The sequence below is a fragment of the Chenopodium quinoa genome, unplaced genomic scaffold (genome assembly GCF_001683475.1).
Source record: "Chenopodium quinoa cultivar QQ74 unplaced genomic scaffold, ASM168347v1, whole genome shotgun sequence".
Lineage (NCBI taxonomy): Eukaryota > Viridiplantae > Streptophyta > Magnoliopsida > Caryophyllales > Amaranthaceae > Chenopodium > Chenopodium quinoa.
The window spans coordinates 560,841-579,075 of NW_018744093.1; the positions used below are offsets into that span (position 1 = coordinate 560,841).

General features: G+C 38.9%; 1 long non-coding RNA gene across 6 annotated transcripts; it reads right to left on the reverse strand.

Annotated features, from left to right (window-relative positions):
- Positions 1–7,115: 7,115 nt before the first annotated feature.
- On the reverse strand, positions 7,116–12,926 carry LOC110692104. Of its 6 annotated transcripts, none has more exons than XR_002505386.1 (8): positions 12,700–12,926; positions 12,493–12,612; positions 11,561–11,647; positions 9,011–9,564; positions 8,618–8,748; positions 8,411–8,525; positions 8,245–8,325; positions 7,116–7,422 (listed from the first exon to the last, which is right to left on the reverse strand). It is a non-coding gene; the product is annotated as an uncharacterized LOC110692104 (long non-coding RNA). The 6 variants fall into 6 exon arrangements; XR_002505388.1 differs by having other exon boundaries at positions 8,618–8,693; positions 9,011–9,063; positions 12,695–12,926; XR_002505385.1 differs by having other exon boundaries at positions 9,011–9,063; positions 12,695–12,926.
- Between the last annotated feature and the right edge of the window lie 5,309 nt (positions 12,927–18,235).

Sequence of the window (18,235 nt, forward strand, 5' to 3'; positions counted from 1 at the left end):
TATATATATATATATAAATATATATATATATATATATATATATATATATATATCTTTGCGCAAATTATTCAATGAGTAATATAATATAAGAAGCAGGAATTACAGATTTGTCCCGGAGGAAAATATATAGCCAAAATAGAAATTTATTTCGTAGCAAAGAAGAAACGTTCCAACGGAATTATAATCCCTCGGTAAAGTAGAGCTTCCGACGGAATTATAATCCCTCGGAAAAGGGGAACTTTCGACGGAAATACAATCCCTCGGAAAAGGGGAACTTCCAATGGAATTATAATCCCTCGGAAAAGTGGACCTTCCGACGGAATAAATCCCTCATAACATTCCCCTGTTCCGACGGAAATTTCCCTCGGAAACGTGGGGCCTTACGACGGAAATTTTCGTCGGAACAGGGGAATATTCCGAGGGATTTTATTCCGTCGGAATCTTGCGACGGACTTCCAATTCAGGTCAAACTAAGATTCCGAGAAACAAGAATCTGCCAGAAATTCCGTCGGTAAGTATGTTTCCGACGGAAAATCCCTCAGTATAACTTAAATTTCCTATACAGGGGTCTCCGACAGCGTGTTCCGACGGAATGAAACTAGACTTTCCGACGGATTTTTAAGGTTTTCCGACGGAATATGTCCCTCGTAAATTAGCTTTTTTCTAGTAGTGGCTGCGCGTGCTAGCATAGCAGCCCCAGCCATCACATCATACTAGGCCATGCCCCAAGCCCTTCGTTAGCCCGCAAGCATCGCATGGCCAGCAGCACGCAAGTGCTTGCTGGGCCTTGCTATCGCAAGCATCGCAGGCATGGTGCCTTGCGTGCTTGGTAGCATGCTAGGGGACTAGCACCTTACTCTTCGTAGCCTCGCACCAAGCAATGCGCTCGCAAAGCACACGCATTGCAGCAACGTGTTGTGTGTGCATGTGTGTAGCTTAGCGTGCTTGCTACTGAGCAACACCAAGCACCTCGCCACTCACATAACAAGCAGCACCATGTAGCATCACACAACAGCATCACAGCAATGCATGCGTTGGCTGGCTATGTGGTTGCGCATGTGCATGGACAGGCTGGCCAGCAGCCTGGGCTTGGTGCTAAGCGCCAGCTGGCAGCCAAGGCAAGCTACCAGCCAGCGAATTGGCGAGGTGGTCTTGTTTTTGGGTGGGGACAAAGGGTTAGTGTTTGTCTTGGGGAGTAAGGTGAATTGGTCCCCTCCTTGGGTGGTCCTCACCTACCCTCTCTCCCACCTTGTGCCACTTGTAGCTTGTTGATTGAATTGTTTTTTTTATTTTCTATTTGATTAAAATAAAATAGAGGAAAATGCAAATCGCTCACATTGATGGGAGAATGGAGATCAAGTCTCCATTCCCTATAAATACCCAAGTTTTGGGTTTTGGGAAGAATACTTTTAGTTGAACTAAAAAGGCATCTCCTTTGTAAAGTGAGAAAACCATAAGTTTGTAATACTTTAGTTTTTATTGGTCAAGTCTCGACTAACCTTCGGGATTAAGACCGTTTGGGTCGGGTCGAAGGTGCGAGCCGTAGGAGGTCGTCGCACTTGCGAGGCTCGAGCTTGAAGTAAGAGCTCATGAATCGAGCGAAGCACGTGTCAAGGGTAAGAATGTCTTTTCTCTTTCTCTATCTGATGTTGTTAATTATGTGATTAAATATTTAGTAGCTTTAATTAGTGAGCGGGTCTTGGGCAGGTTTCTCTTCCGCGTAGCGTTGGACGCTACGAAGCCCAACAAACAAAACCTTTCGGCTGTGTCATGTACACAGTTTCTTCCAAAATCTCATTACGGAAGGCGGTTTGGACATCCATTTGCCATATTTCATAATCATAATATGCGGCAATTTTTAGGATAATCCAGACAGACTTAAGCATGGCAACTAGCGAAAAAGTTTCATCATAATCAACGTCGTGAATTTTCCTGTAACCTTTTGCCAGGCCACCAATCTAGATTTATATACATATACATTTCCATCTTTGTCGGTTTTCAACTTTAAAATCCATTTGCAACCGATAGGAGTGTAATCTTTTGGCAAATCAACCAAGTCCCAGACTTAATTTTCAAACATGGAGTCCGTCTCAGATTTCATGGCCTTTTGCCATTTTGCAGAGTCAAGGCTCATCATAGCTTTTTTGTACGTCGCTGGCTCATCTCCATCCATAATTAGGATGTCTTGATCTTCGCTTAAGACAACACCGAAGTATCTGTCTGGTTGAGATCTTGGCCTTTGCGACCTACGTAGGGTAATAGGTTAAGCATTTGCATTGTCGGTTTGACTTTGCACATTGTTAGTTTAAGTCTGACCAATGTGAACAGCTGCTTCTAAAGCACTTTGATTATCAGTTTTGTCGGGTTGACTTTGTTGCTCGTCCTCTCGAACTTCATCGAGTTCGATTTTCCTCCCACTTGTCATTTTGGAAAGGTGCTCCTTCTCCAAAAAGACACCATCACGAGTAACAAATACTTCGTTCTCGAATTTTTTATAGAATTAATACCCTTAGTTTCTTTAGGGTATCCCACAAAGAAACACTTGTCTGATTTTGGGTGAAGTTTGTCGAAAATAAATTTCCTGACATATGTTCCGCAACCCAAAATCTTAAGAAAAGATAACCATGGAGGTTTCTTCGTCCATAATTCATATGGAGTCTTTTCAACAGCTTTTGACGGAGCTCGATTCAGAGTTAGTTTCGTGGTTAGAAGTGCGTGTCCCTAGAAAGAGATAGGAAGATCGCTAAAACCGATCATTGATCGGACCATGTCTAACAAGGTTCGATTCCTCCTCTTAGACACTATGTTCCATTGTGGAGTTCCGGGAGGTGTCAACTCAAAGAGAATACCATGTTCTTTCATATGATCGTCGAATTCATGGCTTAAATACTTGCTACCTTGATCCGATCGAAGTGCTTTTATTTTATTGCCAAGCTGAGTTTCCACTACACTCTAAAACTCTTTGAATTTCTAAAATGATTCAAATTTTTGCAACATAAGGTAGACACATCCATATCTATTATAGACCTCTGTGAAAGTGATGAAATAACGATAATCATTCCTTGCAGGTGTACTCATTGGTCCATATACATCTGTGTGTATAAGACCCAATAAGTCACTAGCCCTTTCTCCCAACTTGGAAAATGGTTGCTTGATCATTTTGCGTAATAAACATCCTTTGCAATTTTCAAGCGTCTCTAAGTCGAATGAGTCAAGAATACCTTCATGAAGAAGTATCTTGATGCGTTTGATGTTAATATGGCCAAGACGACAATATCACAAGTAGGTTTGATTCGACTCAATTGATCTTAGCTCTTTTGGTGGTATCATTAACATTTGTCTAGTCACTTATAAAATGTGTAATCTTATCGAACATATAAGCAAGACATTCAAAAACAACCATTATCATAGTCTTGTGATCAAATAATTGGCGTCCAACGCCATAGATCAAAATATGTTCAATAGTAACCATGATAAACAAGAATTAGCTCATTACAAGCCAAAGACAAATGATGTGCCTACAAGCACGACATAAAGACCATCTTCATCGTCCGCTCGTAGGTGCACATCCACTTGTGAAACCTTCTCACTTGGTCCCTGAAAATGAGAGCATAAAGTGAGTTAAACATGGTATCGAACACCTATGAATAGCTGTATACACAAGTGTTAATGAAGATACCTGAAGTAGATGAAACATGCCTCTCCTCCTCATCTCTTTGGAATATCTTGCATTCCCTGTTGTAGTGGCCTTGCCCACCACAATAGAAGCATCGCATCTTCGCTTTGTTCTTGAACTCCTTCTTCTTTGCTCTCAAAGGCCTTTTGGTTGCTCCATAGGAGTTAGCTTGGCGAAGTAGCTGCACCACATCTCTTAAAGAGTGTGACTCCTTTCCCGCAGCTATATGCATCCTAAGTGCATCATAGCCCGAGTGGAGTGAGGCAAGCAAGATATGACCCGCCATCTCATCCTCCAACGGGGTTTTGAGAAGCTCCACATGCTTGAAGAGCCTAGTCATTCTAAGCACATGAGGTTAGAGGGGCATACTGGGTCTCAATTTGGTATTGTAGACCTTTGACCAAAGCCGGTATCACTCTTTAGCAAGGAAACCCTCTTCCGGTTTCTTTATCTTCATGTTTGAGAGTGATCTAGTAACATCAAACACGAGTCCATCATAGTTGCCATTGAGACTCTTGTAGGGTATCGTAGTGACCCTCACTACGCGGAATGAAACCCCCCAAGACCCGCCCCGATAACTAAAGCAATTAAAGCATGCAAATATAATTAATACATAATTAAAAGAAAGAGGGATTAAGAATTATACCCTAAATGCGTGCTTCGCTCGCTAAAAGAGCTCTTACTTCAACCTCGCAAATGCAAGGCCTCCGACGGTTCGTACCCTCGAACCCGACCCGATCGTCCTAAGTCCCGAAGGTTAGTCGGGACCCGGACAAAATATAAACTTTGGAGTTTTACGAACTTAAGGTATTCTCAACAATGGAGATGCCTTTATAGCTCCACTCAAGTGTGTTCTTTCCCAAATACCAAAGCCTTGGTATTTATAAGGAAATGAACCCTCGGATTTCATTCTCCAACTAATGTGGGAGAATGAGAAAAATGTGATAATTTATTTAATTCTAAATTAAATAATTATTCAAACCAATCACAATGCAACAAGTGTCAAGGGGAGAGAGAGAGTTAGGTGAGAACCAAAAACAATGGGGGACCATTGCCTTGCTCCCCAAGGCTTTTCTCCAAGCATTGGTCCCCACCTCCCTCTAACCGGCCTCAAGCAATGGCTGGGCTGGCAGCCAGCTAGCACGCCAGCCAGCTAGCCCAAGCACGCACTGCCACGCATGTTGGGCCTTGCCTCGCCAGCCACACGTACAAGCACTCCATGCTAGGTGTTGTGCTAGCGATGAGCTGCGATGGCGCGACAGCCCTAGGCATACGCACGCACGCACACGCAAGTGCCTAGCACTGCGATGGTGCTGTTCTTGTGCGATGGTACACACCCACCCACACACGCCAGTGCCTAGTACTGCGATGGTGCTGTGCTTGTGCGATGGGCGATAGGCGATAGGCGATGCTAGGGCGCCATTGCTAGCTGGGCTGGGCCTTGCGACAGCACCAGCCACGTAGCACTTGCGAGTGCGCCAAGCACATATGGCGCGCCTAGCACACACATGGTGCACCAAGGCTTGCGATGAGCTAGCTTAGCCTATCACTTCACATGGCTAGGCCAATGTGATGCTACGGCTATGCTCATACTTGTTGCCTGTGATTTTGCGACGCTCGGTCTCGACTCCCTAGGCTCGATATACGACGTCTGTGTTCGTAAAACGCCAACGACTCATTGAATCCTTCTAATTATTTCGTCGTCTCGGATCGGTTGTTTGATTGGGTTTAACTCGAAGTGTTTAGTTAAGATTAAGCTGTAATATTAATTATACCTTAATATTCTGATCGGAAGCAGCCTCCACCTAGGCATTCCGATCACTTGACCTTATTGAAGAATTAGTTCTGAAATAATTTTGAACCCTCTGAAAGAATAATACACTTGTTGGAAGGACACCATTCCTTTCAATCTCCCACTTGTCCTTCCAGACAAGTGTGCATACAGTGTATATCCCATTTCCTATGTCACTTAATGTCTCTTCATGAACTATAAGGTAAGATTCATCGTCATCCTTATTACGTTCAGAAGTGTTTCTCGATCTCCGAGTTTGACTGTCAATAAGCAGATGATTTCTAAAATCCATCTAAGCACGGCCATGCATTTTCACAGTCTCGCTCTTCGAGCGGCCTTGTAAACAACAAAGACATGTTAATAGGGGAACATTCCCAGTCTTGTACTGTAAGTTTCTCTTTCTAAGAGGACTTAATCTCCCGATTGTTCCCGTTATGATCCCCAGTTACGGCAGACGTTAGGCAACATCAAAGAGACTAGTACTAAAACAAGAAAACTTCACAATACTCATGGTCGAGGAAATAAGTTCCGATAGCTATAATGAGAAATGTACTTATGACGTTTTAAATCTCTTAAAGTACTCTCATAGGTCAATCCAGTGCAGTTCCAAACAGGCACCTGTGCAAATGATTTATGACCATCATGTGCTTGCAGCACAAGAAATGGTGCTGTAAATCATACTACACATTAATCTCTGGTGGTCATCAATCGTCCATCAGTTAGATGACCTTGATTAGGGGTAATTTTCGATTTAAATATTCAATGTTCACTTAACAAGTGTTTCTTTATCCAAGATATGGTCTTGATACCCTGTTTTGAATATTTCCATAAATCGAATGGACTCATTATTTAATTATAAACCATAATTAAATAGCAATGGAGTGAATAGTAATTTTTCATGAAAAATTAATTACTTCATAAATGAATGGTTTTAATATAGTGTCTTACATTAAAACAACCAGTTTAATTAAAACACATGTATAGGGAATTTCAAAGCCAATCTCCAACGTGCTTGATTCCCATTGCCTCAACGTGCTTGTTGTGTTTCACTTGAGGCAGAGGTTTAGCAAAGGATCGGCCACATTATCATCCATTCTGATCTTACAAATTATGATTTCACCTTCGGATTTCCATTCCCTTATCATGTGAAATCGCCTTTGGACATGTTTGACCTTCTGGTGCTCTCTTGGCTCTCTAGCCTAAGCGATAGCTCCATTGTTGTCATAGTAAAGATCTATCGGACCCTTGATGGAGGGTACAACACCAAGCTCACTGACGAACTTGCGAATCCAAACAGCCTCCTTACACTTCACGAAAAAGGTAATTTGGCACCGGTTCAAACTCCCCCTAAGGCACCGGTTTTGAACCGTTGGGGATTTGAGGGATGCCAAATCCTCAAAAATTTGGCACCGGTTCAAAACCGTTGCCAACTAAAGGCTTTGGCACCGGAAGGCGCGAATTTTTATTTTTTTTATTATCAACACTATTGGCACCGGTTTTTCTCAAGAACCGATGCAAATAGTGCCCAATAAAAATAAAAATAAAAAATAAAAAATAATTTTTTTTTTTTTTGCATTTTTTCACTTAAATTGTACCAAATACTTTTATATAATCATAATATACATAAAACACATATATTTTCTACAATAACTAGTAATATTACACTTTAAAAAACTTAAAATAAAAAAAATAAAGGTTCTGATATCTATATGCTGCCTGTTTTGCAGTACTGGCTGGTGCATTTTGCTCCTTGTTGGTGCTTCCTACTGTGTCGCAATTGATTATGGGTCTGCTGGTGGGGTGCTACTGCTACGCTAGTTTCCTGCTGCTGCTAGTTTCTCAGGCTGCTACAGCATGCTCCCTTTCTTGCTGGTCTGTGTTGGTACTGCAGCTTGGCTGCTGTCCTTTTGTTGCTGCTGGATGCTACTTGGGGCTGCTGCCTTGGTTCAGCTTTCTGGGAGTAATTCACAATAGAGAATCAACCTAAGTGGATAAAAATTGGGTACAAGAATCAAACGGAGATGAATTCATAAGCCAAAGGAATTCATAAGCCAAAAATTGGGATGCTGAGATGAACATATGGAATAGCTAAGCAAAGGAGGAGAAAGAGAGAGTTAGGAAGAGAGAAAAAAAAGGAGTTATAAAGGAGAGGGAGACTCATGCCATGGAAAGGCTGACTGGAAAGCTAATGATCCAGCCCCATCCAGGAGCTCGGTGAAATCAGCCACCGGTAGTAGATTTACACTAACCGATTTGCAGCTCCTTTGACTACTTTCTTAAGGGAAGGGAGTGCACAACCAACACAAGTGAGGGCATTGCTGTTTCCGGGATGTCCACTAATTTTCAGTCATCCCCTTCCAATACTTACCGTCCCCTGACTTACTGAGATGTTCCCAAGCCATTAATGACCCTCCCACCCAATACTAGGAAACATATCAGGTACAGGGAGGAAGCACTTATTGACTTCATTGGATTCCAAAAGCATATTTCAGCACAAAATTTCTTTGTTTGGTACACAATTTTCTTCTCACATATAATATTCGTCAAAGGCAGTGTGGATAGAATAGCATAGTACAACTAATGACAATGTTCCAGCTCATGTGCCTCGTTTGTGTGATTGCAAAAATTACTATCCTTAATTAAGATAATTTCTTATTGTAAAAAATGAAGAGCTTGAAAGTAAAAACCTTATTTGCTTCATATCTTGTATAATTTTATTCAAATGTACATATTAGACAAACAAAAGAACCAGAAAAGCTAAAAAAAAGGAACTCACTTCTTTATGTAGTCTCTCAATTTCAGCAGCATTTTAATCTATGGCATCAACTTTTTGTTCAAAGAGGCCAAGAAATCCAAACTGCAATATCAAGAAAAGAATTTGCATTAGATGCTAATGTGTGTTAAACGAACCATTGCATGGCTGCATATTGCAGTAATAATACCTTCGTCATGGGCCGTTGATCCGACTTTCTAAAAAACTTTAGTTCGTAGTAATCCAGCCAATTTTGCTTCTTTTTCCTCAACTAAATATGACAGCTTATTTGCATTATGAACCACCTGAATTGCAAAATCGACCCCTCATGAGCATTCGCACTTAATGTTCATAGATTCAATAAATGAAAGGGAGCAAGAAACTGAAGATGCCTGACCTGATGCGTGAGATAATGATCAGGGTGATTGACCAGAAAAAGTGCTCCACAAGCTCACTAATTAATTCATCAGCATCTGGGGGAATATTTCGTACAAGGACAATGAATCACCGTTACACAAATATTCCATCCTATTCAAAGTTTAATGAATCACCGTTACACGAATATTCAGTTTACAACTACAGTGACTATCAAATATTCAAACGTTCCTAAAGAATGTCTTATAGTTCTTGTTTATTAGGGAGGAAGACCAGTAGTCAATGACTATTTGTCAGTCAAAAACTTTTAGCAAGAGAAGTCTCGCTGCAACTGTAGGGATCTGAACATAAGGAGGTGTGACTAACATAAGTTATGAGCTAAAATCGAATCGCGAGAGACAAAAGATGATCTTACCGTAAATTGATCAGGAAGTCGTCTTTCTGCTGCCATAAACTGCAGTCGCATAGCTGTAACCATTGCATATTCCACCACTAAATTAGCCCAAAACCGAAGCCGTATGGAAGCAGTTATTGCCAAATTGGCCAAAAGATTGATAATAATTGAAAGCAGAAAAATTTTAGCACCCAAGATGCTTAACCAATTTTGTATGAACAGAAAGTTCTGATAAAACTCAAGCTTAGACAAATTTAAATCTCATTCACAAGATGAAAACCGCCTCATTTCCTTTCCACTTGGATCCCTCGAGACAATGGCCAAACTTTTGGACACGGTAAGCTCAGCTAATACCAAAATGAGGAAGGCAAAAGGGAAAAGGAAAAGAGTCTAGCTTCCTTAAGCATACAACAGCAACAAGTATACAGCAGTGATAGTACAACAGAAATATTATATCACAACATAGCCAAGTGCAGTCAATTACTTTATACATGAAAATGTAGCAGTAGTCATATCTCGACTAGCAATCAGTGCAGCAATATTAGCAATAATGAAAACAGGCTAAAAGGCACCACCTGAAAAGGCAAATGAACATTTTCTGTTAGTGTTTCTTTTTCCAGAACTGGATAGAGCAGAAGAAAGCGCTTTTTAGTCTACAGATAACACCCTTACCCTTCATCCAACCCGAAGTAGATAAAAGAACCTACATTGCTCCAACTATCCCATGCTATTTTAAGGTACCTAGGGTAGTAAAGTCCTAGTGAAAGCTTACACATTGAGTTGCTAATCAGAACCCTAAAATTACAAAATTACTCTTCATTTTCACCTTGCCACAGATGTTATATGGATTCTGGTAGTGTGAGTAATTCACAATTCCAAAATTAATTATATTCTTTCAATGCATATATAATTAGTACTAAGAACTCATGTCTATTCAACCATACTATAATTGGTATATATGTTATAGGTGGTATTTTATTCATAAGGTTATATATGTTTTGTAAACCTAGAACTAAGCATTGATTACTATGGAGTATATAGTTTTTGTAAATATCTTTGTAAAGTCCATGTTTCAAGCTTTAATTTTGATATTGGACACACAATCTTGAAACTTTTCTTGCTAATTTTGTTATGATTCAAGTTGTTTGCTTCATTACATTTTGGAAATCAGTTGCATTTTTACTTATTAAAGTAAATTTAATCAGTTTACAATTCAGTCATTCACTTCTAAAAAATAGAAAGAAAAAAAATCATAAAAAAAAAGACTGAACATTATTATGAAGCATATACTTATAAGAAAATACAAATGTTAGTTTCAATTTTATATAAAGGTATATGAAAATCAATTGTAATACGGTAAAATTGAAATTATAAACCAAATCAATGACCTCTAACACTAAGATGTTCAATGTGACCAAAGTTATTTTTCTTTGTGTTCTCATTTATTTGGTTGTTTGGTTATAAAAAAAAAGATAGGAATTTGTGCATTTTTAGAATATAAAAAGGGATATGATACATGTAGCCCTAAGGTCAAAATATAAGAAGATTAAAAAGGAAAACACTTAATGACATTGATCAATGTGTGACTAGGTCATAAATTTCCAAATTTAAACTATTGATCAATCGACTAGGAAGTACCTATTAAGGCTCTATTCTTCTCACATTTTTTTTCCAGTTATTTAAGGTTTAATAAGTTCTGATAAGATACGAGCCAATAAGTTCAAATAAGATAATCAATTCTGATAATATAAGATAAGGATTGATATGTTCATACATATAAGATGAGGGTTAATAATTTCTAATATGGTCTTGATAACATGGACCCTATATAAGGCTCAATAAGATCTCTTAAAATAAGGTATGATAAGTACTGATAAGTTGACATAAAGATAATATAAGAGTTAATAAGGTTAGATAGACAAGTTCAGGATTAGATATAAGATAAGATAAGAGAAATTAAGGTAACAAAGAGCATCACCTAAATGTAAGAAATTGCTCATCTAAAGCCAAAGATAAAATGAAACTTAGCTTTTTGCATGATATGATCAGGTTATCTAAGGAGTCAATCAAATGTTCTAGCCATTTCCCAGGAAATACAAGATTAAATTAGTAAGGAGTTAAGTACATACAACTTTAAAAGTATGATGTATAAGGTTCATTATAGTCAACATATATAAATCAATTCCATATTCTTTAATTGACTCAGCTGACCATTCAATGTCCATATCCAAACAATGAAATAAATCAAAAATTCTTAGGATATCAATGTATAGAAAGTATTCTTGGGGAATGTCCATTAATATATACTCGAGTCTTTGCTTGTGTGTGCAGTGTATGTGTGTGTGGTTGGGGAAATCTTTCCGAGTTTAGCTCAAAATCTTACCCTTAAGAAAGTCAAACACTCACTCTTTTTAGCATACATTAACTGTTCTGTATACAACCAGATCAGATAGGCTATAAAGCCTAAGACAAACTAAAAACAGCAAAACAGTTCATTATTATGTGAAAATTCATACTGAAACTATTACTAGCTAGCTAATTTATAATGTTCTCAAAGTTGTATGTAAGTACCTTACATACGTTCGTTGGCAGCTGAGAAATTGATATCACCATCACCATAGACCGATTTCCTTCTGGTGCACTCATTATCTTAGCTAGCTGTTATTGCAAAGTCTAATGTCAGATAAAGTAGTGAAAAACTTCAGGATAAATGCATATTTCATGATTGATCTATCTGAAGCATTCTCATATATATAAATTGACTTTTCAATGCAATTTAAGCTGCACTACTACTGGAAATTTAAGGAGCAAGTAGCTAGCTCAAGTTGAGAAAGGTGTACGAGCTTGCCTATCGAAAAGGAAATGTTGCAGTTTAATTTGATGTGTGAGCAAATCGAGCATCAAATTAGCTTCAGAGTGCATTGCTTATTTTGAGTATTCTTCTAGGATGGAGTTTCTATATTAGAAAACCATGTAATCTGTGTAAAATTTGAATTACCTAGCCTTCAGTCTCAGTAGCTAGCTAGCTAAGTTATCAATGAGGAACTGAGCACAGATTAAGGAAGACATGTACCTGAAATAATAAGGTAGATCTAGGGAGACACTAACTCTACGAGCATGAAACTAAAATTATATATACATGTCCGAAATTAATAGTCACACAAACTATTTTAGGATTAATTTTCTTCTACTTTAATTTTCAAACCTCATAATTTTATAGTGATGGAGATAAAACCAATTTTAAAGCTCTAACAGAAACCCATCTTCCCATATCAGAAACATCATAACAGGAATACAGAACAAGGCAAATATCTACATCTGAATAAATATGAAGGTACACAAGTAAGAAAAATCTTCTGGCCATTGCTCTCTAAAAAACAAAATTAAAACTAAGAATTGGGAGACTAGTAAAGAAGATATGCAACTATCAAGGGTGAAAAGATTACCTGGTGGTTAGGGTTAGCAATGTTTTTCTAAAACGAAAAAAAAGGAAAAACCATTACCTGGTGGCCGGTGGCCGATGCACGAAGGACGGCTGAGAGGAACGGACGGTGGCCGGCGAAGGGTGAGTGGCGGCGGGTAGGACCTACTCTCTCCTTCTCCTACTTATTAAAACCAGAACCCTAAAATTACGAAATTGAAAACCAAATCAACGACAAAGCCTAGATTGCGAAGGAATTCAGTAGATTAAGAAGACCACATTACCTTACCTCGAAGCTGCTTCAATGGAGGTGAGAAAGCTTAGAATCGGCTTCAATGGAGAATATAGAGCACGAGTTCAATGGAGGCCAGGGATATGGAGAGAGAAGGAGGTGATGCTTCAATGGAGTGAGAAAGCTCGTAAACCCTTCAATGGAGAAGGTGAAATTCGGGATGGTGCGTGGAAGAGAGGGCGAAAACTAGAGTGAAAACAGAAGATGGAAAAAACGGGGGGAAAGAAAGAAAGAAAGAAAAGCACGCAAGACCCCGGTTTTTTTTTTAATTAGTTGGCACCGGTTTGAACCGGTGCTAATTAAATGAGTTGGCACCGGTTTTGGCTCAAACCGGTGCCAACTCCCTATTTTCCAATCCCGCCCATTTCTTTTGGCACCGGTTTTCAAGAACCGGTGCTAAAGGGGGGGTGCCTATTTGATTTTTTCTACTAGTGTTAGCTGCTTCTGAAGCTGCCAAGTATTCGGCTTCAGTTGTAGAATCTGCAGTGGTGCTCTGCTTGGCACTCTTCCAGCTAAACGCTCCTCCATTTAGACAAAATATGTACCCTGACTGTGACTTGAAGTCGTCTTTGTCAGTCTGGAAGCTAGCGTCGGTGTAACCTTCAACAACCAGGTCTTTGCGGCCACCATAAACCAGGAATTTATCCTTGTTCCTTTTCAAGTACTTCAGGATATTCTTGGCCGCAATCCAATGCGCCTCTCCTGGTTTGATTGGTATCGACTCGTAGCGCTTAAAGCATATGATACATCTGGCCTGGTACATATTATGGCATACATGATCGACCCAATTAGCGAAGCATATGGAATCTGATCCATTCTCTCTCGCTCAATAGGTATCTGTGGACACTGTTTCTTGCTAAGAGTTACGCCATGGGACATGGGTAGATGCCCTCTTTAGGCATTCTCCATGTTGAAACGTGCCAGTACTTTATCAATGTAAGTACTCTGGCTCAATCCAATCATCCTCTTAGATCTATCCCTATAGATCTTGATGCCCAATATGTATTGTGCCTCTCCTAAGTCCTTCATTGAAAAGCACTTTCCCAACCAGCCCTTTACGGACTCTAGTAATTTTGTGTTGTTTCTAATGAGCAGTATGTCATTGACATATATGACTACGAATGCGATGTCACTCCCACTGACCTTCTTGTAGACACAAGACTCATCTGCATTCTTGATAAAACCAAACTTGCTGATGGCTTCATCAAATCGCAGATTCCAACTTCTGCTTGCCTGCTTCAGTCCATAAATGGACTTCTTAAGCTAGCATACCTTTCCCGCGTTTCTTGGATCAACAAAACCTTCCGGTTGTGTCATATACACAGTTTCTTCCAAAATCCCATTTAGGAATGCGGTTTTGACATCCATCTGCCATATTTCATAATCGTAATATTGAGCAATCGCTAGGATAATCCGGAAATACTTTAGCATTGCAACCGGTGAAAAGGTTTCATCATAGTCAATCCCGTGGATTTGTCTATAACCTTTCGCCACCAGTCTAACTTTGTATATTGATACATTTCCATCTTTGTTTGTCTTCAGTTTGAAGATCCATTTGCAACCAATGGGTGTGTAACCCTCGGGCAAATTCACCAAGTCCTAGACTTGATTTTCAAACATGGAGTCCATCTCGTATTCCATGGGCTCTAGCCATTTAGCAGAGTCGGGGCTCGTCATAGCTTGTTTGTATGTCGCTGGCTCATCATCATCTATAACTAGGATGTCTTGATCATCGGTTAAGACAATACCAAGGTATCTGTTTGGTTGAGATCTTTGTCGTTGCGACCTACGAAGGGTAATGGGTTGAGCATTTACATTGTCTGTTTGATTCTGACCAATCCTCCCATCTGCTTCCAAAGCACTTAGATTGTCAGTTTTATCAAGTTGACATTGTTGCTCGTCCTCTCGAACTTCGTCGAGTTCCTTCTCCAAAAAGACACCATCACGAGCAACAAATACTTTGTTCTTGGATTTATTGTAGAAGTAATACCCTTTTGTTTCTTTTGGATATCCCACAAAGAAACACTTGTCTGATTTGGGTGAAGTTTGTCCGAAATTAATCGTTTAACATATGCTTCGCATCCCCAAATCTTGAAAAAAGACAACCTAGGAGGTTTCTTAGTCCATAATTCATATGGAGTCTTTTCAACAGCTTTTGACGGGGCTCGGTTCAGTGTTAGTGTCGCGGTTTGTAGCGCAAGTCCCCAAAAAGAGATAGGAAGTTCACTAAGACCATCATTGATCGAACCATGTCTAACAAGGTTCGATTCCTCCGTTCGGATACTCCGTTCCATTGAGGAGTTCCAGGAGGTGTCAACTCTGAAGGAATACCATTTTCTTTTAAATGATCGTCGAATTCATGGCTCAAATATTCGTCACCTTGATCTGATCGAAGTGCTTTAATTTTCTTGCCAAGTTGATTCTCAACTTCTCTCTGAAATTCTTTGAATTTCTCAAAGGATTCAGATTTATTCGACATAAGGTAGATATAACTATGTCTACTATGAATTGTCTTAGTTTTGTCAGCGGTATCTACATTTGCCTAATCATATGTAAAAACATGCAATTTTCATTGAACATATATTTGCATGACAATTTTGAAACAACCATTGTCAAAATCTTACATTCAAAATAACTAGGTGTCTAACACTATATATCATAGTATGTTCAAAAGCATGATGAAACTAAGATTAGTTTAATTTCATGTCATAGACAAAATAGTGCATGCAAGCACGACCGAAAAACCATCTTCGTTGTCTACTTGTCCTTGCACGAACACTTGATAAGCTTCTCACTTGGTCCCTAAAAAGGCAACATAAAGTGAGTCATACTTGGTATCTAATACCTATGATAAGCTTAATTCAAAAGTGTTTAATGAAGATACCTGAGGCAGATGCTACATTCCTGTCTTCCTCCTCCCGGAAGAGCTTGCACTCTCTCTTGTAGTGGTCTTGCCCACCACAATAGAAGCATCGCATCCTTGCCTTGACCTTCTTAAAATCCCTTTTCCTTGCTCTCAAGGGCCTCTCGGTCACTCCACAGGCGGTGACTCGGCTAAGTAGTTTCACCACCTCCATTAAGGAGCGTGTCTCCTTTCCCGCAGCTATATGCACTCTAAGTGCATCATAGCCCGAGTGGAGCGAAGCAAGCAAGATATGCCCCGCCATCTCATCCGCAGCTCAATATTTTAAGGGACCTAGGGTTTCTATGTTGGTTGATTTAAGTGGACTTAACTAATCATCACAACTATTGAAATCCTAGACATGCATCTAACATTCCAAATATATATAAAAACAATATATATATATATATATATATATATATATATATATATATATATATATATATATATATATATATATATATATATATATATATATATATATATATATATATATATATATATATATATATATATATATATATAAGGCATAAAATTAGATGCATTTGGAAACTAGCATGACCCCTTGAAATCTTCAAATCTTCAAGGGTCTTCATCTTGGCTCGTCTTCATCGAAACGCCGTCTTGAGACATGTTGGCCAAAATAAAATTACTAACTACTACGACTAAGATTAATCTTAAGTACAAAAATACTTAACGGTTTGCAGACCGTATTTAGATTTTACAAAAATACATAACGGAACGCAGTCCGTATTTTCTATCCTAGTCGGGTCCCACTAGGTTCCATTTTTCAATAACCTATTTTGAAACAATCTTTCACTAGGTTTCATTCACCCATTCAATATTTGTGAATGGCCCCATGCATTTTACGAGATAAAACAAGTAAACACGCAAAACTAGTAACTAACTTAGGTGGTTAATCCAATTAACGCGCCTAATTAAAACTAGTCAAAGTCGTTTAATACATTATGTATTACTAAGGTGCAATTTGTTCACGTAATTAGCCAAGCTCCCACTAAATTCCGCATCCAGCTTAATTAATCCAATTAATTAAGCCGGTTAACCCAAATTGTCAAAATCAAAAATTTTGCAAGAGCCGGAAAAATCGAGGTCTATCCTCGTTAAAATAATTACATAAATATTATAAAAACGGCAAAATTTTCGCAAAAACACATAGCTCGAAATTAAGCCAAAACCGCCCACTCGTATCCTAGTGGGTTGTGCACCATGGCTGCTAGGCAGCCTAGTGTTGCTGTTGTGCTGGCTGCTAGCAAGCACGCCTATCGCATCATGCTCTACTAGCTAGCACTAGTAGCACGCTAGGCATGCTACGCATGCTAGCTGCTTGCTGGCCCAGGCAGCAATGGGCTGGCTGGCTGGGGCTTACTGCCTCGTTGCCCAACAGCAGCACAAGCATGCCAACAGCTTAAGGCCCACGCACCCAGCACAGGCACCACGCAACAGCAGCCCTCGCCACACATCGCACATCAGCACCATGGCTTGGCCCCTGTGCGCACCATAGGCAGCCTAACTGCGGGCCGCTAGGCAGCCCGGCTAGCCTTGGTGACGCTTGGGGTTTTGCCTCAATTTGCGTGCATTTTTCTCGGGATTTTAATCCTGATTTACGTGCGATGTAAAATTAATCTAAATTTATTTTAGAATTAAATTAGGGCAAAATGAAAATAAAATAAGTCCAACTTAATTAAATTCAATTTTAACGGTGCACAAGCCTAATTTTCCAAAATTACTTTGGAACGTTATTAGGTCTTTCTTGATGCTTAAAATTGAAAAGGCTATGTCCATAATTAATTTAACCAATATGTAAATTAATAATGGATTTGACAAAAAGGGAAGTTGGAAAAATAAATTAATCATCCAATGATAAAATTTCCCAACTTTTATACTTGTGTAAAATAACAAGATTACATCTCCCAATATGAAGATTAATCAAAATAATCACAAGCATTTGAACTTCAAGGATTTTAATCAACAAAATATGAAAATTCCAAAATTAGTTCAACATGGAATTTAGGGTTAAAGTTCCAATCAATTAAACATTTAAAGATTAGATCTTTAACATAATAGGAACTTAAAAAATTACACATTCACAACAAGTATTCACACATTGATGCAATTTATTTGCCTAATTGTGAAAAACAAGTTTATGTGAAAAAGAACATATCAACTTAAGCACATATTATAACTTCATAATCATGCTTAAAAGATATTTAAATTGCATTAGATTAGGGATGCAATAATGCATTTAATCTACCCTTGACATGCTTGCATTAATCAAGGCATAAAAGATTTAAAATTTTCGTTGAAAGCGAAAAAACCCTCAAAAAACTGGGTTTCTTGTTCGAATTTGGCTTCTGGACAGTCCTCAACAGGGGTTGAAACTGATTCAAAATGTCGATTCCACCCAAAAAACACTATTTTTGAGCCAAAATCTGGGTTCGACATCCAAAACGATAAAAAATCGGAGTTTTAAAATTAATTAAAACGAGCTTCTAATCCAATTAGAAAATCAAAGCGAGAATTTAAATCTAATTTAAAACACCTTAATTAATAAATAATTGCAATAATTAAAAGGAGCGCGGCTCCGATACTGCTGTAGAGTTTCGTAGTGAC